Source organism: Mustela nigripes, chromosome 6 (assembly GCF_022355385.1).
Source record: "Mustela nigripes isolate SB6536 chromosome 6, MUSNIG.SB6536, whole genome shotgun sequence".
NCBI classification, from domain to species: domain Eukaryota; kingdom Metazoa; phylum Chordata; class Mammalia; order Carnivora; family Mustelidae; genus Mustela; species Mustela nigripes.
Window position 1 is genome coordinate 103,183,861 of NC_081562.1, and position 21,858 is coordinate 103,205,718.

A 21,858-nucleotide genomic window follows, 5' to 3' on the forward strand; every position below is an offset into this window, starting at 1 on the left:
ACAGGCCAGCTCTCCTCTGTCTGGGTTTGCACTCAGCAAGAGAGGACAGAAGAGCATGGGGAGAGAGAGATGCCCTCCCAGCAGGTACTTTCCTGAGCATCACAGGGATAGTATGTTTGTAGTTTGTCTGAAACTGCGTTCAGGTGTTCTTAGAGCCAGCGGGCAGAAGAGAAAAGAACACAGCCCAGGACGCATGAGATCTTGTTCTATTTTGAGCTTTCTCCAGCTCCTAAGAGGGCTGGTCATTGATCGGTGAGATCATGGGCACTTTGGAGGGATGTGGGGCCCCAGGGCTCTCAATTTCATCATCTGGAAAGTCATGGCGTTTTCCCCTGTGATCTTTTCCAGCTCTAAGATGCTACGGAATATAACCAGATGAACTTTGGAGGCCTTTCATGCATCAAAAGATTGGTAGCTTTTCAAAGCAGATGAGGGAATGTGATCGCTTAACCTCCCTGCTTCCTAAACATCGAAACTGACACAGAGAAGAAAAGTAGCTTGACTGAAGATGTACTTTGCCAGAGTCAGAAATGGAAGACTTCTTTGGGTGCGCACGATGGCTGGGAGGCTTGTTTGTTTGTTTCCTGTGAGTGTGAGAGTCAGAGGATGGTTGGGGCACGACTGGCCTCGGGCCTGTGGCGAGGGTCCGGTGTCATCCTCTGCCCACCGGCTTGCATCCCCACCACTCTCCTGACAGACAGAGCCCCATCCACTCGGGGTGGGTTCAGGAATGGCCACAAAACCCATTTCCTTCCCCACAGCTGCTTCCTCCGGTCCTTCTTCCCTCTTTTAGACCCGCACCTGATGGTGTTCTCTTTGCCAGAAAAGCTGAAACCTCACCAACTTTCCAGCAATGATAAATCCCACCCAGCCACCCACTGCCCCCAGCCCCCGTTGCCTGATTACGCTTCAGGAAGAAGTTTCAAAATCCTCAAAGATGTGAATCAGAACCTCCCAATCCCTGAAAAAGAGGAAAACGCAAGTTGAATTGGGCTCTTGAACAAACCCAGATGGAGAAGAATCCTGCTGAATAAACCAGACTATGCAGGAGGGAGAGAGGAAAAGAGGGGAGCGGAGGAAGAGACCAAAAGAAGGCAAAAAGAGACCTTAGGAGGGAGCTGTTGGGGACCCAGACACTTGAAAGGCCAGGATCATCGCTCCAGGCCAGGGGGACAGGAGCCCCGTGAATAGGGGCCAGGCAGCCTCTGCTTTCCCTGAGAATGCTCTGAAGACGAAGACACAGTGGGGTGGGGACGACGGGGGGGGGGGGGGGGGGGGGGGGGGGGGGGGGGTGCTCCAGGGCTGTGACATTGAGGCTGTCTCCAAGGCCTGCTGGGGCAGGGATGGGCCTCCCCACACGGTCTCCTCAGCGGGGCCTCGGCAGCCTGGCCCCACAGCAGCTTGGGCCCCAGCCCCAACCGTGCAGCCCTGCTCCGAATTTCACACCATGCCTAATCCAATCACCAGCAGATTGCAAGCTCTCTGCCTACCTCCCAGATCGAGAATTCTTGGCTGGCTCCGGTGATAGGCCCCTTCCCAGCCCAGCCGGCTGTCCTTTTGCTCATCCATGTAAACCATTCTGCAGCTCTCCCCCAGCCTCCCACCTCCCCTTCTGGGCCCACAGAGTTAATCCTGTTTGCCTGGTCTGTCAATTTAAACAGCTTTAAATATGCCTCACCAGGTCCGGGTGGCAGAACCCTGTTGCTTATAAAACAGAGGCCTTGCATCAAAGGGAGCTGGGGTAACAGGGGCCACAAGGGGGTCATTCAGAGACACAATAACAACCCCTTGTTAAAAAAACAAAAAAAGCAATTCAAACGAATAACACACGCTTAAAGGGGAAAAAAAAAAATCACACACACAGCCCCCCAACAAAATGGAGTTCCCTGTACTAAGTGCAAAGACAGCTCCAAAGTGGGGTGAGGCGAGGGGGGCAGCTGGCAGGAATAGTCCTACCTTCCTTCCGAGTCAGAGGATTGGGGTTGGATTGCTGGCACCCAGCTCAGGGCAGTATGTGCGGTGTGGGGACAGATTCAGGCTCTCGGACACACGTGGTCTTGCTCTGATTTGACTTTCCTGCCCCAAAGCTCGCAGAGAGTAATGGAGCATGAGCCCTAGCCCAGGGCTTCTCAAACTTCCACGTGCACATGAATCACTTGGAGAGCCACATCAAAATGCAGAAGCAGAGTCATGAGGCCTGAAGTGGGGCCGGAGACTGTGTTTCTACCGAGCTCGCCGGTGAAGCTGTTGCTACTACTGGTCTAGGAAGGAGCTTTGAGTATGCAGGGTGTAGACGGAGCCTCGTGCCCTCAGCCTTGGACTTCACGCTTGGGTTTCGACTTCCATGCCTTCCTTGGGTCCTTCTCTAGCCTTGTGTATTCCCAACTCCACAAGAAGTAAGACACGAGAAACTGCCCTCGTACCAGAGCCCAGAACGTCTAACTCAGGTCCAAAAAGGTGGCCACTGTCTGTCACATATTTGTGAAGTTGCTCATCATCGGAACAGGGGGGCATAAGCAGGGCGGACAGCGGAGGGACTGTCTGCAGAGGAATGCATTAACACTTCGCGGGAGGCAGGGGAATGCATGAAATGACCCTTTAAGGGGGCCTTCCTAACCCACGATTCTGTTATTGTAAGTCTCGTCCTTGGTTTTGATAAGGGAAAGGCATCTGTCCTCCATCCGTCCGGGCAGGGGGTGACCCAGGGTGGCAGCTAGAAACTGGTATCTTCGGAGGACTTGAGCTCGAAGCAAAGCAAGGTGGCAGGGGGGTTGCTTGGGAAGTACATGACAGAAAGGCTATTTGTACTGGGTTTTCTCAGTTTTGTTTTGACTTCTAGAAAGAGGGGCAGTCCCGCCATCTCCCGATTGCTAGAAAACAGAGATGTCTAACCACAGAGGCATCTACCCTGTCTTTTAGCTTACTCCCTGCACCAGACCTTTCCCAAACGCCACCTGTCCACCCACATTATCATCTCCAAAAAAGGGCAAAGGCCAATCCAGTCCTCTGCTGGAAGTTTCTCTGTACTCGGAGTACTTGCTGCAGCGGGTGAATGACAGAAGCCATGAGTACCATGTTAGTGCCAGGGAAAAGAAGCAGGGATGGATGCTAGGGAGGCCGGTGGCCAGTGGTCCAGGAAGACAGGGAAGTGAGCTTCAGCAGGACAGTGTTGGGGGAGGTGACCCCAGCCGTGGCATGGTTCCAGGCAGCAGCCACAGTGGGAATGATGGCAGCCAGGGGTTTGGGGGAGGCCCAGGTGGAAGAGGCAGGGAGGCTGGTGTGAAGGTACATGTCCATTGAAGGTAGCCTATGTCCAGACCAAAACCACATAAGAGAGGAAGCAGACGAGCAGTGAAGAAGGTTAGAGCACCCAATTAAGATATTTGTCTCTTAACCTGGAGCCTCACCTCAAGCACATGTAATCATGCCGTTGGGCAAGCAGGTGCCAAGGGGGCAAGATTTAAGGAGGCATTTGCTCTCAGGGTCGTGCAGGGATGCCTGACTTGCCTCACGCTAGTCCCAGCCCTGCTCTCCGTCTTGAGCTGGTTTTCGGAGGAGATAGGCAAATGTTGATCCTGAAGGATTGTTTTGTCTGCTTTAAGTGGAATGGTAAATATGGACCCTTCTTTTCCATTTTGGCCAGAAGTGGAAGTCCCACATTCTATTTCTAGACCTTGGTGTCTTCATCTGTAGAATAAAGTTGTTAGATTAGAAGTAGCTTATAAATTCTCATTACTCTACGCCTTTCCCTCAAAAATGGTTAACCCTTCAATAATTAGTTCTTTGAATAAATCATCGATAGTGGAAGATACTCAGAACACGCTCTACCTCACACCTGACTAAAACTCATAGTCTTCTACTAATCCGAGGGACATTCCTCAATAATTCCTGTCGCCCTTCCCTCAAGTCTCTTTCTAGATCTCTCTACATGGTTGCTAGTCAGGGAAGGTCCTGTCTGAGTAAGATGGCTTCCTGTTATGTAAACACTAATGGGTCCAGAGTAAGCTACTTGGCCCCGTTCTCCTTCCCATCTTCTCTTTCCTCCCTTCCCTACTTAACTCCCGACACACCAGAGCTCCTGCTCTGTCTGACACGTGTTAGGCTCAGTGATGAGATTTCCCCGCATCCTGGAGAAACAGCTGCATGAAACATAATGTCTAACATCCAAGAAGGGTCTGACGACGACACCATGGGGGTCTTGGCCCACACAGCAACCGCCCCCTGAGCAATGAACTCCATTCCCTTGTCATTCACTGGGAGTCTTAACCTCTGTGGGATCAACTCAAAAGGCAAAGGGAAAAGGGCAGCAAAAAATTTGCAGGGAGAGTCTAATTTTTATCTGTTTATTGTCTTGAAAAAGGATTTTGTGATTTTGTTCTCTAGAAACCTGTGATGTGACACTTCCTAGCTAGAAGACATTGCTTTTTCTCTTAGAGCTTCATCATCTTATTTTATATTTTATTTTATTTTTTAGTGAGAGTGTGTTCGCATGAGTGAATACAAGTAGGAGAGGGAAAGAGGGGGAGGGAGACAGAGAATCTTAAGCAGGTTCCACACCCAGGGCTAAGGAGACCACTGAGGGCCTTGATCCCATGACCCTGTGATCATGACCTGAGCTGAAGTCAAGCGTTGGATACTTAACCAACTGAGCCACCAGGTGCTCTGCGTTGCGCTAATTTTACAATGCCATTGCCTTTGGTGACCTGCAGGTGTGCTATGACTCCTGCCAAAGTGTTTGCTACCCCCTTGGCACCAGAGTGAGGTCTCAGTCCATTGTTCTTATCTCTTTGATGAGGTAGGGAAAGGAAAGCCTCCTCCGGGCAACATAATTCCCACTGTTTTGTGTACTTGTATATGCATGTGAATGTGTGTGTGTGTGTGTGTGTGTGTGTGTGTGTGTGTGTGAATCTATACCTCCCCTTCCTCATGGCACCAACACCCCATGTGCAATTTTGGCAGGACTATTCCTTCTGTGCAAAGCGGTGGGTACATGAATTTAACTAAACCAATCTGATGTCCTTTCCCCATACTTAAGATCTTGAGCAGATAGCTGAAAGAAAGAACAAAAACAGCAACAAAAGCTTGGAATACGTTAATTCCAAGGTCAGGAGAGGCATCCAGATGCTGTAGTGGTGCTAATTCTGGGTCCATGCTTAGTTCTGCGCTTCCATCCATTTGTGATCTCTCTTTTCCCACCGATAGATGAAGGGAGCCAGAATTGGAGTCCTTGGTCTGCTATCAAGGAACCCCAGTGAATCAGCCACCCTCCGTGTATGGTCCTCAAATTAATGAAAATCTCCCCTCCTGCAAAATTCAGGAGGAGCCCTCTGTGCTGAGTGCTGTGATTAATTGACCAGAATCCTTCTTCAGGGTGGAGCACTCATTCTCCCCGCTGCTGGAAGGGTAGACAGCTTGACCATCTCTAGGAATTGCCCTCTGCTGAAGACGGTCTCCTTACTCAAGGTCACAGACTCCACAGGGGCAGCCCCTGGGCAATGAAGGTCATATATGTAAAGGTGTAAAAAGGCATGGTCCCTTTTCCTCAGGGCAGGACAACTTTTGGAAGGGATCTTCTCTCCAGAACCCTCCATTGGCTCATCTGAGGCTATCGGGACTATTCTACCTTCTTTACTCTCAGGACCGAGTGTCATATCCTAACATTAAGAAATAGTCTGACCTGGTTAAAGGCAAAGGAGAGAAGCAGATCGGCTAGACCGAAGTTCCTCAGTAGGTAGACAAGTAGGAAGAGACGAGGGTGGGGAAAGAAATGGGGCATGCCAACTTGCGGTCCCCCCGAAATCATAAACACCATAGATGATGTCACTAAAGGGATCTCCATGGATTACACAGGTTCCCCATTTCCTCCCCGGCCATTGTGGGGTGAATTACTATGGAAGGCTGCCGTGGACACGTTCTGACCCTTTCTTCCATCACCCTCTATTCAGCTCACAACAGATGTTTAATAGACGGCAGAAATGTCAAACCGAAGCCAATCTTCTCAGTTTCACATGAGTTTCCTTCACAGAAAGAGAAAATACAGTTTTGAGAATATCTGTAAATTGCCTTTGTCATTTTACTCATTCCTTTTCCCTACACCTGCCCCGGTTACCCACCCTCAACAGTTGACCAAATACAGCAGCGGAGATGACAAGAATCATGCTGCCAGTTTGCAACTTAAAGGTCATGGCTTCTAATAATTCAGAGGAAGCCTAAAGTTCAACCCGTCGGCTCCCCTCTTTTGTCAGATGAGAAAGCAATGGCTGATTGAAGGTCACGCAACCAGAGGTGAAAGGGCTGGTGTTTGTGACACAGTCAGCACCCTCTTTGTCTCCCTGCGACGTTGACCGTCACTCAGAAAGGTGGGGGCTACAAAGCAAGCCCTGCAGAAGGTGATGGTTTCCTCTTCCAGCCCTCACTGTGCGTTTAGAGGAACTGCCGTCTCAAAGAGTGCTCACGCCTGCCGTGGGTCTACAGGCTTCAAGCGTTGCCTGCAGGGAAGAGAAGCTGCAAAAGTGGAACCGGCTCTTCAGGGAACTTTCTACATCAATGTAATTGTTTACTGCATCCTCGACTCCTGTTTAAATGACTCTCCAATAGCTACTCGGGCAAATTAGATCAACATTCAAAATCATATAATGCACCAGGAGACTTGGTGTTGAACTTCCCATTTATCAAACCGCTCCGAGTAAAATGTTTACTGACGAGGGGTGTCCAGATTTATTTTTAACAGCCGCCAATTAGCTCTTCTATTCTATCGTGGGCGTCTATCAGGGTTAATGTGTCTTTACATTTTTTAACCCTCTGCTCTATATTTTGCTGCCACAAGAAAGTGCTTTTAATGTGCAACAGAAAAACACATCCTGCTTAACTAGCTAGGTTTGGCTCTTCGCTTACCCCTGTTTGTGTCTACACTGTAGAAAATGAACTTCTGTCATGTCTTTGTGATGGTTTTTCTCTAGAGAGATTTCAGCTTAATTTTACAACTAGTTAGGTTCCCTTTAACTTGCTGCCAAAGATTGTTTTAAAACAAACAAACAAACAAACTACCTTCATTAGAAGAGCCACGGAAACATTAGCCAGCATCACTAAGCACTAAATAATAATGCAGTAAGTCTGTAAACTTTACAAAATGAAAGAGTTGTGACATTTCTCACTCAGAGCACAGGCTGATACTAATAATAATGGGCCCTCTATTAAGTGCTTTAAATCTTTTAATTAACCAGTCTTTGGGAAAACCCTGTTAAGGAAATATTTTTATTAGGCCCAATTTACAGATCATGAAAACTGAGGCAGAGTGAAGTGAAGCAACTTGCCCAAGGTCGTACTACTGTTGGGGGTGGGGCTTGGATTTGAACCCACAGGGTCTTGGTGTGTGGTTCAGGGTGCCCTACCACCGCAGGTACCTGTCGTTTCAGCCCGAACAGACTCCCATCTCATGTCCAAACCTTTTCAGGGAAGGCTGAGTCCTCCCCCTCACCCCTACCAGAATAGTAAAAACCCAACATAAACATGGCAGAGTGGCCATGAAACCAGTTATTGCATCGTGTGTTAGAAATAATAGAATCTGCGAGAACACTTAGAAAGCAGGAGATTTTTCTTATCTTCGGAAATGAACTTATCACCCTTTGTGCAAAAGCTGTTGTGGGGCATAACTCTCATCCAGGGGTCTGCACACTATTCCTGCCATGGGCCCCAGAGTGAAGATTTTAGATTTTGCTGGCTGGCTGGATTCTGGTGTAGCTCCTTGGTTCTGCCTCTGTAGGGCCAAAGCAGCCACAGACAGCAGGTAAATGAATGGACATGGCAGTGTCCCAGTAACACTTCCTCGATGGTTGTTCAAATTTGAATTTCAGGTAACTTTCATACGCCACCACAATGTAGAATTCCTTTTTTGATTCAAAAAACAGGTGCAATAGTGAGGACCCTTCTTAGCTTGTGGGCTTGACAGAACCAGGTGGCGCCAGGGCCCCCTTTGGCCTGAGGCTGTAGTTTGCCAAGCCCTGCTCTAGGCTGATTCCTCCAGCTCGGGTGGAACGCAGACACGCCCACCCGTTTGCCCTCAGAGTCGGCTTGGCACATTGCAGACACTCAGTAAAGTTTGCTGGATCGAAATGAACTGAACCTGGAAAGAAGGACAAGGAAGGGGCATTTTCAGAACCCCCATCCGTCCTGCCTCAAGCCCAGACAGGAACTAAACTCAAACAAGCATGGGGCATTCCTGCTTTCCTGCATACCTCCCTTGCTTTTCGTAATCGTTTTGTTCCCTTTGGATCGCACGGATACCTGGCTTCCCCAGCTCTCCCCGACAGCTCTCTCTCACCATCTCTCTCTGGCAGGTCTCACACTGCAATTTGTAGATAGAGATCTTGACGGAAAGAAGAAGAGGCTAACAGCCTCCTCAGCTGGGCTCCCCGCCAGGCTGTCCTGTTGGCACCGCCAGCAAGGGGGACCTTCCAGGGGGGCTTAGTGGTTCCTCATTTGGCCGCATAGCAAAGCAGAATGCTTCCTTCTGATTTCTGCTCCTGATAGCATGGCACGCAGATCAAAGGAAGACATGCTCCCAGTAATTCTGAAACCTTCTGCCTCCAGCTGCACAGTAACTATTTGGGAAGTAGGTGAATCGAGAAGGTCTGAAGCTTAGGGGAGTAGAGGGCACTTCACGGAGGTTCTCCGAAGATGTGTGAACTGGAGATCCCTGCCATCCTGGGACCCATTAGGATCAGGGCAATTCCAGTTGTCCTACGATAGAGACAGACGGTGACCCCTGAAGCTCCCTCCTGTTGGGAGACTCCGTCACTAGAAACAAAAGCCTCATCCTCATTTGCAGGAAGTGGCAGGTGACCCTGAAGATGCTCTGGCCAATCGGGTTGTTCTTTGCGAAGCCGATTTTTGGCTGCTTAAAGGGTTCAGGCTCCCCATGGATGCCTCTTTCTCTCAGTGCCTGGAACTGGTTCTTGACAGAGCAGCATGAGAACAGTGGAGGTTTCCATTCCGGGGGGATGTTTCCCAGCTGGGCCTGGGATTCTCTCCTGCTCCCCCACCCCGAGCACCCATATTTCTTAGCAACAGCTGCTCTGAGCAGTCAACTCACAAGGGTGCTGGGAAACTAGCTATGTGATTCCCCTCCTCTGTGTTCAGGTCTGCTTTTCAGAGAGCTCCCTTGATTAAGGAGGGGGATTTCCCCCTTAGTGTCGCAATGTGTTTCTCTCTTTGGAGGGTGCATTTCCAGTCTCTTTGCCTTTTTTTTTTTTTTTTTTTTTTGACTGAAATCATTGGCACGGCTTTTTGCTTATCCTGCCTACTCTTACTGTATTTTTTTTCTTCCTTTTTTTTTTTTTTTTTTTCAGAGCTTGTCCCTGACTAGAATGATACATACACAGAATAGGGGTTGTCCAGTCTGGGCACCAGACAGGGTCCCAAAGGTTTTTCTCCAGAACTGCCTGATACTCGATTATCAGTGACTCATTTGTTTGGGTTAAGCGTTGACCCTTTACTGTAATTCTTAAAAATCAAAACAAAAACAAAGAAAAACCCAACAGCAGCCATGGATATGACTGAAAGGGTAGAAGTTAAACTTTGAACTCGAGATGATTTATAATCTTACTTTTCTACTTGACAGGAGTGACGACCTGTTACGAGAACCGTGAATACCATGGGAAAGACCCAGGGTTCTTCGCAATATGTTCCAAAAGAGGGTCAAGCTCGAGGGAATGCAGTCTAGGATCAAGAACACCAAAGTTCCATGAGTTCGCAGTTGAGAAAGCACCCAGTGGCTTCCCACTGTACTTTGACCCAAACTCCAAACTCCTCACGACAACCCACAGGACCGCATGTGGTTTGGCCCTTACCGACCTAATTTCAACCCCCATTGTGCTGCCCTCCCTCAGTGTACTTCAGCCACACCATCTCTATTTCTCTTTCTCAAACATGTCAAGCTCATTTCCACTTCAGGCCCTTTGCAAAGGTCATTCCCTCCGCCCAGAATGCTCTTCCTCTGGATGCCACTTTCTTCTCATCCAACTTTTCATTTATTATTTTTTAAAGATTTTATTTATTTATTTATTTATTTCCTTGATTCAGAGAGAGAGAAGGAGGGAGTGCAAACAGGGGGAGCGGCGCGCAGAGGGAGATGGAGAAGCAGACTCCCCACCGAGCACAGAGCCCAAGGTGGGGCTCGATCCCAGGATCATGACTAGAGCTGAAGGCTGACACTTAATTGACTGAGCCACCCAGGGGCCCCTAAGTTTCCATTTAAATTCCTTTTACTCAGGTAAAGTTGTCCACAGATAGTCTCTATCACATTGCTATATATGTATATATATATTTAAGGAGACTCCATACCCAGTGTGGAGCTCAATGTGGGGCTTGAACTCACAGCCCCAAGATCAAGACAAGCTGAGATCAAGAGTAAGATGCTTAACTAGACCACTCAGGCACCCAGCCTTCTATTATTTTTGTAGTAGTTATTAGCCTCTGAAATGATCTTGGTTTTTACATGTGGTAAAAACACATCTTGTGATTGACTCTGCCTAGACTGCAGGCCCCATGGAAGGAGGAACCTTCCCCAACCTTACTTGATAAATAAGTGAAGGGCAGAAGGAGAGTCAGATCTTCCAGCAAGGAGAGAAAGCAGAGATATGAAGTGTGAGGGGAAGCAGGGCAGTGGCCTTGAGGTCTCAGACAGGTGGCTAAGCCAGTGCTGGGGGCCCCAGAGGGTGGTGTACCCTCGGAGGGGTAGTAGAAGCATCGACGGAGAGGTCTCTCCGAGGGCTCCGTAGACAAAGCTCCTCTTCTCCATCTCAGTTCAGAACCACTGGAGAAAAAAGACAAAGAAGGAAGTGATAGGGGCTAAACTATTCATTTATTATGGATAAGTCAGAGAATATAGTTTATATCTATGGGCAACAGGGCTAAGTAATATGAAACGCCAGTGTTGAGCTCACTGCCCACTTAGTTGGAGCAGCACGGGGCCATGCTGCCTTCCCTGGGGACAAGCCTCCTGCAGGGAGGAACAGGGCAGAAAGCATGCTTTGTGGGCAGCTGGCTTGCAAGTGGAAGGAGAGGAAGTGGCTGTCCAGTTTTTCCTTCCGAACTCACCAGTCAAGTCTGCCGCTCCACCTCCTGTATGACAGAGTGAGTGAGGGGCTGCTGAGAAGCCAGGGGGAAGGGATGCCCGGTGATTGCTCTGGGTGGAGGTGCTTCACATAGAAGGAAACATCAGAGGTGGGGAAGATTGGCTCTCTGATGCCAACCACTGCTCGGCTCAGAGGCAGAAATGGATAGACAGGGAAGGGGATTGTTTAAGACAGAGTATCTGAAGACGTTGGCCACCTAACTGCACTTGGCGCTGGGTCCCTCTCTGTCAAACCACTGTCTGTTCATTCATTCTTTATTTATTCATGTGTGCATTTGCTCTGTAGACACTGGAGAGACTACTCAAGGCTAGAGATGAACAGGACTTACTGCTCCCTTTGGTGGTCCCCAGTTAGTGGAGGAGGAGACCTGGTATGGCCCCTTCTTCTCTGGCGCCTCTCCCAGCATCTTTTCTCTCCTCCCCAGGGCTCCAGGCACTTTGGCTTCCTTCAGCCCCTGTGTGTGGTCCTCCCTCTATGACAGGCCCTATGCTCTCTCTCTGTCCCCTCTGCTGCAAGTTCCACCTGCTGTCTTTTGGCTTCTCAGTGACCGTTCTTTTGAAATCAGCTCTCTTGCTGCTTCATCTGGGAAAATCTCCCTTACCTACAGTGATCTCCCCATTCTGTGCTGTTATTGCATCATCTATGTCTCCTCTGGGACACTTGCCATAGATATAATTTTGCATTGAGTTGTGTGACTCCTGTATTTATTATGAAAATCTTTTTTTTTAAAATGAAAATTCCAAACATTTGCAAAAGTAGAGAGAACAGTATTAATAACTCCATATATCCACCACCTAGTTTTGTTTTTGATTTTTTTTTAAGATTTGATTTTATTTATTTGACAGACAGAGATCACAAGTAGGCAGAGAAGCAGGCAGAGAAAGAGGAGGAAGCAGGCTGAGAGCCCAATGCAGGGCTCCATCCCAGGACCCTAGGATCATGACCACTGAACCACCCAGGCACCCCCATCACCTAGTTTTAACAGTTATCAGCTCATGACTATTCTTATTCTTTTATTGCCCTACTAAATTTCCCGAGTAGAATTTAACCTCCAAGGAGGTTTTCTTATTGCTGTGTCCCTAATGCCTACTACAGTGTCTTGCTCATAGAAGGTGCGCCATTTTGAATAACAGCTTGAATAAATGAATGATGTATATTATGCAAAGAGACCACCCAGGTTGCTACGAGATCACAGAGGAACAGCATCTAGCCTAGCTGAGGAGTTTGCACATGACCAGGCTGCCAGGTTGGTTCTGACACTGAGGCTCTGTGAGGGCAGAGGGATTTGTATACAAGATGGAGAGGGCATCTGAGAGGGAGGGTCCACAAAACGCAGGGAGGGCAACACAGACCTGTTCAGGCGTCTTGGCTAGCAGCAGTCCAGTCCACCTGCCTTGCCTAACTCACCATTCTTTATGCCAGCATGGAGCTCAGGCAATGTTAGCCTCAAACAACAATTCCAAGGAGATCTGGCGAGGTACTTCTTGAAGGAGGGATCATTGGCGTGGCACGGTTGAGGGTGTCGCTTACTCTGCCCTCGTCTTCACTCTTCATTCTTGCAGTTTTTTCTTTTCTGTTTTTCAAAGTTACAATTTTTTCTAAGACCTCTCTCCCCAGATTTATTTATCACAGAACCCATCCCAACTACCCACAACTCTGAATAGCATGGGGAACAGTGTCTGAAGAGTACACTTTGGGATACATTATAAATAAACACTTTTGCTCCATGACGGCCATTTCTAGAAAACAAATTTTTTAAGTTTATTCCTTTTCTTCCTTTAACTTTTTTCCTCCTTTTTGTTATATCATTAACATGAGGTCAATAGAGAAGAAACAAAGTAAAAATAAAATAAAGGAGAAATTAAAAAAAACTGCTTATAATTATACAGAAATAATCCCCTTATTATTCTGGTGCATCCATTTCTGGACTTCTGAAAAATACATAGTTACTACACATATTTCATAAAAGATATTTAAAAAACTGATCATTGACATTAATTTACAGTGACAATGACAAAACAGTCTTAAAAGAAGAATGCATTTCCTGACAACTTAAGTATGGGGTTTTTCCTCAAGAATTCCAAAGCGTCTTTCCACCTTTTGTTCCTTTGTTTTATTGTGAGTGCATTCCAGTTGCTTTCCTCTGTCTACCTGACATCCCCCCCAGGCTAGAATTAGCCCAACTGAGCAGACAGATTGCTAGCTCAAATATAGGTAGGACACTACACTCTTAATCACAGTATGGTTGGGGGTGGGGAGGAGAAATGTAAACTGTCTCACTTTTTGATATCAAATGACTTGAAAAGTTCTTTACCAATCTTTTTTGCTGGAGAATCGGGGGCACTCCTCTAACTATGGCTACTCAAGATGAGACCAGGACAGCTGGGAATGAGCTTGATCTTCCTTCCCAAAGACTTGTCCTTATAGTACCCCCAGAGGAGATTTCAGCTTGGCCAGCTTTCCCTTGGAAGCTGGGTGACCCGGCATTTTTTGACTTTTTAGTGCTTGCCTTGTTCTCACTCCTCTTCTCTGAAAAGGTTACACAGATGTATTTATTTGTATTTGAAATTAAAGTGATTGGAGAATTCTGAGAAGAACATCATGGTACTCTGAATCAACTGGGAAGCCTGTTCTGAGAGCTTTAAGAAGAGCTGTAAGCATTTTTCTCTTTGGCTTCACACTGTGGTCGGTTGAGCACTAGTTTCAGCCCTTCACACCCTGCAATGCATCTCTCCCTTGCTGTGGTCTCATTGTGGGCAGGGTGTACTTCCCTGCTCTGGACTTTAAGCTTGGCCTGTTCACTTTCTTTGGCCAACATGTTAAAATACATGACATGAGCAAAGGCTTGCATGTGCTTGAATGGTTGGTCTTGCCCTTTTGTAAACCTGCCTTTGTCCCGAGATGAATTTACCATGGAAAACCATAGGCCCAAGGAGGATGAAAAACACATGGGGTAGGTTAGAAATCAAGCCAAGTCCAGCTGAACCCACCCTCCATCAGCTGAGCTCCCCCTGACCTATAGATGCAGAAGCAAGAAAAAATGCTTTTAACTGCATGCCATTGAGTTTCAGGAAGATTCCCCCCCCCCCCCACGCCTCCTCCACAGAGTTGTTGTAGCATTGCTAACCAGTACACATAGGCTGGGTCAGTGCAAGCAAAAAGCAAATAGAGGATGCCTGATAAAACAGCCAATTAGTATCCATTAAATAGTAAACATTTAGGAGGTCTAGTATTTTTCTAATACTAAATTGCAAACATTTGGCCCCATTCCCCTCTGAGACATTCTCATCTAGGTATGAGTGATTTGGGGTGTAACACCGTGTGTCTGGCGCTGTGTTTTGAGGGGGCTGTTATAGAGAGCACAGAAAGGAACAGAGGCAGTCTGGTACAGGTTAAAGAGCATAGACTTTGAAGTAAGAAAAATGCAATTTTAAAATTACACTTTTTTTTTGGGGTCACTTGCTTGCTGTAGGGCCAGTGGCAGGCCATGTAACATCTCTGAAATGCAACTCACAATGCGAACGTAGTACTATTTAATATACTATTTAATATATTTAATACTATATATTATATAATATATATAATACTATAATATTTAATGCTATTTAATATATCCCTATCTTGCAAGATGTAAACATCTAGCACAACGTTGACAGAGGAGGCATCCAATAAAACAGTCGCTCTAAAAATTATTACTGTAGCCTCTCCAGGAGTTCATGGTCATTTTACATACAGACTTATCTCACGGAAACATAAGTAAGAACGCCAAGCAGGATATGGGAGATGCCTACGGAGTAGAAATGTTGGATGGAATGGAGGAATCCATGTTGAGGTCAAGAGAGGAAGACCTAAAAAGGTAAGTGGGCAAAGGTGGGCCTTTTCATGATGTTCTAAAGCTTGACCTTCAGTCCCCTTCGCTGCCACAGACCCCTTCCAACATGCTGGGAAAAGCCCTAGGTATTTTGTGTTCTTTTTCTTAAAGAGGACCCCACAAATTGTATAAGCTTCGGAGATCTTCTGTTGCACAGCCCCAGGTATGTCCCCGTGTGGGGAGCCTCACGGGCAGTCTGAGGAGCTCGGGTTTCTCCTACAAACCCTGGAGAGCTATCCCGCGAGGAGGAAGTGTTGATGTTGGTGGGGCTCCTGGAAATTGCTCAATTGCCTGGCATCCAGGGAATTTGCTCAGCCCCTCTGTGTTGGTAAAGGTGCCTCAAGGAGCATGCCCAGATCAGCAGATGGAGAGAAAACCCTGAACTCAACTCCCCTCCTTCGGGCAAGCCAATGCCGGTCCCTCGGTTCATGTGGGATCTGCTGTGGCTCACCCACGGCCTCGAACAATTTGGGGAATCCGAAGCATGGTGCTGCTTTCCTGCCGGCTCCAAGCCGGCTGACACCACCATCCGGCTAAGGAGATTAAGCAGGCTTTATTGACGGAAGCCTTCCAGTGACAGCAGCACCCACCACACCCAGGTAGAGCCTGGGAAGAATGAAAGCACATTCTTTTCTTGTTGCTGAGGAATGCCAAGGCCAAGTCTTCTTCTGCCACAGAGACTGTCGACACAGGTACCAGAGAGCTCTGGCCAGAGGCTGCCCTGACATGGCCTCATGGAAAGGTCCCCTCCAGTCCAGAGCATGACGGTGGCCAGCGTAGGGACAGCATCTGATGTCCAGGGAGGCCTGCAGCACCAGCACCCCAGGAAAGGGACGCAACGAACATTTGCAGAATAAATGAATGAATGAACAGAAATGGCAATGACCAACCCCATTGACTCTGTGTCATATCTTTTCCCAGTCTTCATTTCTGGAAGAGATTTTCAAAAGTAAGCATTTAATAAACACAAGTATTAACACAAAAAATGTTATTTTATTAATTAGTAAAACAAATCCACCCTTTAGGTGTGGAACTTTCACTCCAAGAGTCTGAAATAGACACAAATAAATGACTTCCCTATCTTCCCACCGTATGCCTTTCAGTCGCATGCACAGGTACACACACATACACACTTGCACACACGCCTGGAGAGAGTGCTGTGTAGCATTTAGTGGATAATCTCTGGAGTTAGATGCTTTGGGCTGGGGTTCCAGTGCTTCTGTTTATTCGTGGGATGACCTTGGGAAAGTTACTTAACTTTTTTGAGCCTCCATGTGCTTTTAAGATGGGCCCGTGGTCCCAGCCACTTGACAGGGCTGGTGAGTGGGTTACTGAAGATAATATACAGTACCATAGAAAAGTGCCACAGAAAATGTGAAGGCTTTTTGCTGCTTACAGGGCAGTCCAGGATGAGATGAAATGAGTTTTTTTTTTTTTTAATTTTATTTCTTTATTAGAAAGAGAGAGCGCACTAGCTGGGGGAGGGGCAGAGGGAGATGAAGAGGAGACTTCCCACTGAGCAGAAGACTGACTCGGGGCTCAGTCGATCCCGGGACACAGGGACCATGACCTGAGCCAAAGGCAGAGAGATGCTCAACTGATTGAGCCACCCAGGTGCCCCAAAAAATGAGCTCTTTTTTTTTTTTTTTTTTTTTGCTCTTCTTGTTATTCCATGGGGACCAGAAAAGAATATATACTCATACCTACATTGCACAGATAGGGCTTGGTGGAAGAGGCTGTCACTGGAAATATTTCTGTAGAGCAAACTCCTAAAGCTTCAGGGAGAAGCTAGTGGGAGGCTAAGACAGGCTTCCTGAAAGAATGATTCTGAAGAGCACATGAGGTGCCTGATACCTCAACACGTCACCTCACTTTTTAAAAACCCAAATACCTCAGGTGTCTGTGACCTGTATAAAGATGCTTGAGTTAAATTATGATTGTATTTCTGGTTTCTATCCCATGATCCATGGTTTTTTTTTCCCCCCCCAATTTCTCCCTATCTGTATTATTTGTGGATTTGTCTACTGTAAGTTGTGTAGCCAGTGGTTTTCTCTGAGAGAACCTTAGCAAAAGCCATTTCAGTTATAGTATTAGTCTGCTTGGGCTGCTGCAACAAAATGCCATCAACAGGGTGGCGTAAGCAGCGAACATTTATTTCTCATAGTTCTGCAGGCCAGAAGGCCGTGATCTGGGTGCTGGAGGATTTAGTTCCTGGTGTGAGCTTTCTTCCTGGCTGATTGACAGTGGTGTCCTTGCAGGGAGAGAGAGAGAGAGAGAGATCAATCTCTGATGTCTTATAAACACACTAATCCCATCATGGGGGGCTCCAACCCATGACCATATCAAACCCCAATTACCTTCCAAAGGCCTTGTCTCCAAATATTATCTTACTGGGGGTTAGAACTTCCAGCATCCAAATTTTGGAGAAGCTAAAATTCAACCCATAGAATTCTGTCCCTTGTCCTCCCAAATCATGACCCTCTTGCACACAAAATACATACTGTCCATCCCAACAGCCCCCAAAGTCTAACTTATTCCAGCGTCAACTCTGACATCTAAAGTCCAGTCTCAACTAAATGCCATTTAAATGAAATTCGAATGAGCTTCGAGGTGCTATTTATCTGAAGACAAAATTCCCCCTCTAGCTATAAACCTATTAAACCAAACAAGAGGTGCTTTCAAGAGACAATGGTGGGACTAAGCACAGAATAGACATTCCCATTCCAAAAGAGAGACATTGGAAAGAAGGCAAGGCTAATGGGTCCCAAGCAAGTCCAAAGCCTAGCAAGGCAAATTCCAGGAGATCTTACTGTGCAAGAATAATCATCTTTGGCTCGACAATGTGCCCTCCAGGCTCACCAAGGTGACAGTGTCATCCCAGGACTGCACAATGTGCAGTGGCTCTCCGCAGGGGTGGGGGAGGACACCCCATGCTGTAGCTCTCTGCAGTGTCCCTGTCCTTTTACACAAAGGTAGAGACAGCCTTGCCCTTCCCACTTCCCTTCAGACCCCTGGCCTGTGCACGCTGGGTCTTGGGTGGGAGTGACACCCCTGCTGATTTCTGAACTGCCTTTGGGTCCTTCTTCCCTCTTCCGGAAGGATAGCACACATTTGCAGCCAAAGAGCTCTATGGTCGCATCTTGTAGGATCTAAGAAGTCCAACAGCTTTCACTCATGCCTTCTCAACTTTCCCTGTTTCCTTTAGTTCAAACTGGCAGGGTCTTGGCTGGTATAATCCCATTGCCTCTGGCCTCTGCTGAAAAGGCTGATGAGACTCATGAGTTGCACCCATGGTCCTTTACCATGTGGTTGCTCAGCCACACTCTTAGGGATCTCTTCGGAGCAGACTTCATTTTTTGTAATATGTATAGCCTGAGAATTTTCCAAACCTCCAAGTTCTGGTTCCTCTTTTGATTAATATTTCTGTCTCCAGCGATCTTTCCCCTGTTGCATTTTACTGTAAACCCTTAGGAGGGACCAAGTCACTGTTTCAACACTTCACCTAGGAAGATCCTCAGCTAAATAGAGTATTTCATCACTTGCAAGTCCTACAAAGCACAAGAACATTAGAATACAAAATGCTAGGACACGGACACAGTTCAGCCAAGCTCTTAGCTTTTTATAACAAGGATTGCCTTTCCTCCAGTTTCCAAGAATGTGTTCCTCATTTCCATCTGAAACCAAACCACAATGTTTTTACCATCCGTATTTCTACCAACATTCTGTTCATGATTATTTTATGTGTTCTCTTAGAAGATGGAAGCTTCCTGTACAGGTCTCCCCAGACTAATACAGTCACTATGGGGATGAGATCCAGGGGTTGGCTCAAAACTGAGACAAAGGACAATTCTAGGACCCCTTTTCCTATAGCTAACTTACCTTCTCTGCTCCCAAACTTCTTTTGTATTCTAGCCATAATTCTTGCCACACTTGGCTTAATGTTTTGATCTTGGATTCCTAGTGTTTTAGGGCTGCAAGCCATTACTTTTTCTTATCATACAGAAACATAATATCTTTGCTTGGCATCTTCTCAGTAGCTGTGCTTTCTCCTGAATTATTTTATGCTGCAAGGCAGAAATAGACTGTAGCAGAGGGAAGCAGTACTGAGTGGTCCGGCCTCTCAGGGATTGGCTTGGCTCACTCTGGGACACCCTTGAAAGCTTGATATATGGAAGGAGAAAAAGGCCTACATTTTAATCTTGTTTTTGCTCCCAAGTAGCTGTGTGACCTTGGACGAGTTGACTCATCTCACTGGTCCTGAATTTGTTTATCTGTTAAATAAAATTTGGGGGGTTAGGTACATTCATTCTTGCTCTAAAGTTCTATGATTCATATGTTTTGCAACAGTGAGGGGAAAAAAAGAATCCCTGACCTTTGAATTCCTCCAAGGCACCATCCTTCCTATAGCTGAGAGAGCTATGGCTTATGCTCTACCAAAAAGTTAATTTCTTTTTCTTTTTTGTACTTAAATTGCTGTTTTTTTTTTTAAGATATTATTTATTTATTTGACAGACAGAGATCACAAGTACACAGAGAGGCAGGCAGAGAGAGAGAGAGAGAGAGAAAGAGAGAGAGAGAGAGGGAAGCAGACTCCTCACTGAGCAGAGAGCCCGATGCAGGGCTTGATCCCAGGATCCTGAGATCATGACTTGAGCCAAAGGCAGAGGCTTAACCCACTGAGCCACCCAGGTGCCCCTTAAATTGCTGTTTATTTGTGATTTCACACTAATTAGCATTCCCCATCTAAGAGCAATACAAGATAACATTTAAACATTTTTTACAGGATACAGAGAAACAAGTAAATAGAAGCATTATCAAAAGGTGCAAATAGTTCACTGTTGTGTTTTAAAAGTATTTATGCATGTTGTATTCATTTAATAGATGTTAGACATATAGACACAGTACACACACACACACACACACGCACGCACGCGCACACACACAGACAATGCTTACAAAGTTACGGAAAAGCAGGGTCCACAGGTTGTGTTTCTATATGTGTTGTAATACAACTTAAATGATGTAGAACCCCCCCCCAAAATCTCAAATACAGAATCAAACCACTGAAAGTTTCCACTAAGAGATTAAAGCAGTGATTCCAGTAGTTAGTGAGATCTAGAATGAAATTTCCAGGCTCCGTTTCAGCACTGCATGATGGTACTCACACAGTCAAATAGAGCCAGTTCCAGAACACGCTGTAACCAGGGCGGTTTTTTTACATGTCGACTCACCCTCCAGAAACACCTAGGATTAGTTTTACAAAGCACAAGAATATTAGAATACAAAACGCTAGGACACGGACTAGAGAGTCCACCAAGCACCTTGGATCATTGATTTTGCACTGATTTGTGACATCACTTGGATGAAGGGGAAAAATCCTATAATAAGTCTAGGTTTAAATTTGTATTTACATTAGAAAGAAAGTTAATTGAAAAGACAAGAAAATTTTGTAGAACATTAAGAAGTGGCAGTTTTCCCTCTGGGGGATTAGACCACTGCTTTCTTCTCCTGCTGCTTTCTAAAGAAGAAAGGGTTTGACTCTTTTAAAACTCAAATAGCAACCAAGAGATGCAATGATTTTGTCAGAGAAGCAGATTTTGGAAATTTGGAACATGTTTCAAATAAATTACCCTTCAGATCTTATCATGACTGTGAGTCTTTCTCAGACCAAAACTTTTGTTTTTTGTTTGTTTGTTTGTTTGTTTTTCAATTTATTTATTTTCAGAAAAACAGTATTCATTATTTTTTCACCACACCCAGTGCTCCATGCAATATGTGCCCTCTATAATACCCACCACCTGGTACCCCAACCTCCCACACCCCCGCCACTTCAAAGCCCTCAGATTGTTTTTCAGAGTCCATAGTCTCTCATGATTCACCTCCCCTTCCAGTTTACCCCAACTCCCTTCTCCTCTCTAACACCCCTTGTCCTCCATGATATTTGTTATGTTCCACAAATAAGTGAAACCATATGATAATTGACTCTCTCTGCTTGACTTATTTCACTCAGCATAATCTCTTCCAGTCCCGTCCATGTTGCTACAAAAGTTAGGTATTCATCCTTTCTGATGGAGGCATAATGTTCCACAGTGTATATGGACCACATCTTCCTTATCCATTCGTCCATTGAAGGGCATCTTGGTTCTTTCCATATAAAACTTTTGTTTTAAACAGTCGTTTTAAACTGTTGTTTTAAAACCCAGTGACCCATGGGGCACCTGGGTGGCTCAGTGGGTTAAGCCACTGCCTTTGGCTCAGGGTCCTGGGATCGAGTCCCACATCAGGCTCTCTGCCTAGCAGAGAGCCTGCTTCCTCCTCTCTCTCTCTGCCTGCCTCTCTGCCTACTTGTGATCTTTCTCTGTCAAATAAATAAATTCTTTAAAAAATAAAATAAAATAAAACCCAGTGACCCTGTTTTGTCCCCCTTCATTTTTCATTTTCTTGTTCTTCCCCTTCTCATTTGATTACTCATTTGCTTCATACATTGGCAATACCAAGAGAAAAATACACTTCAAGGTTTAAATATGAATCTAGTTATACCTTGAAATACCCTAATTTCCTTTTGATACCAAGTCCCCAGATTCTGGAATTAGATGTAAGTATGCTCAGGACCAGTGAGCCTCAGATATACTTTACTGTTAAATGGTTGACTAATATGTTCATGATGCTTTTATACTGAATGGTATACAAATATCTCAACATGCAAAAATGGCTTTTGCCAGAGTTAAACTAAATAATCCATGCTATATGTACAAATAATACATGCTACATGTACAATAATACATGCTGTATATATCCATCCCTTTGTTGAAAAGTAAGGAGATTTCTCAACTAATAAAAAAGGAAGTTTTC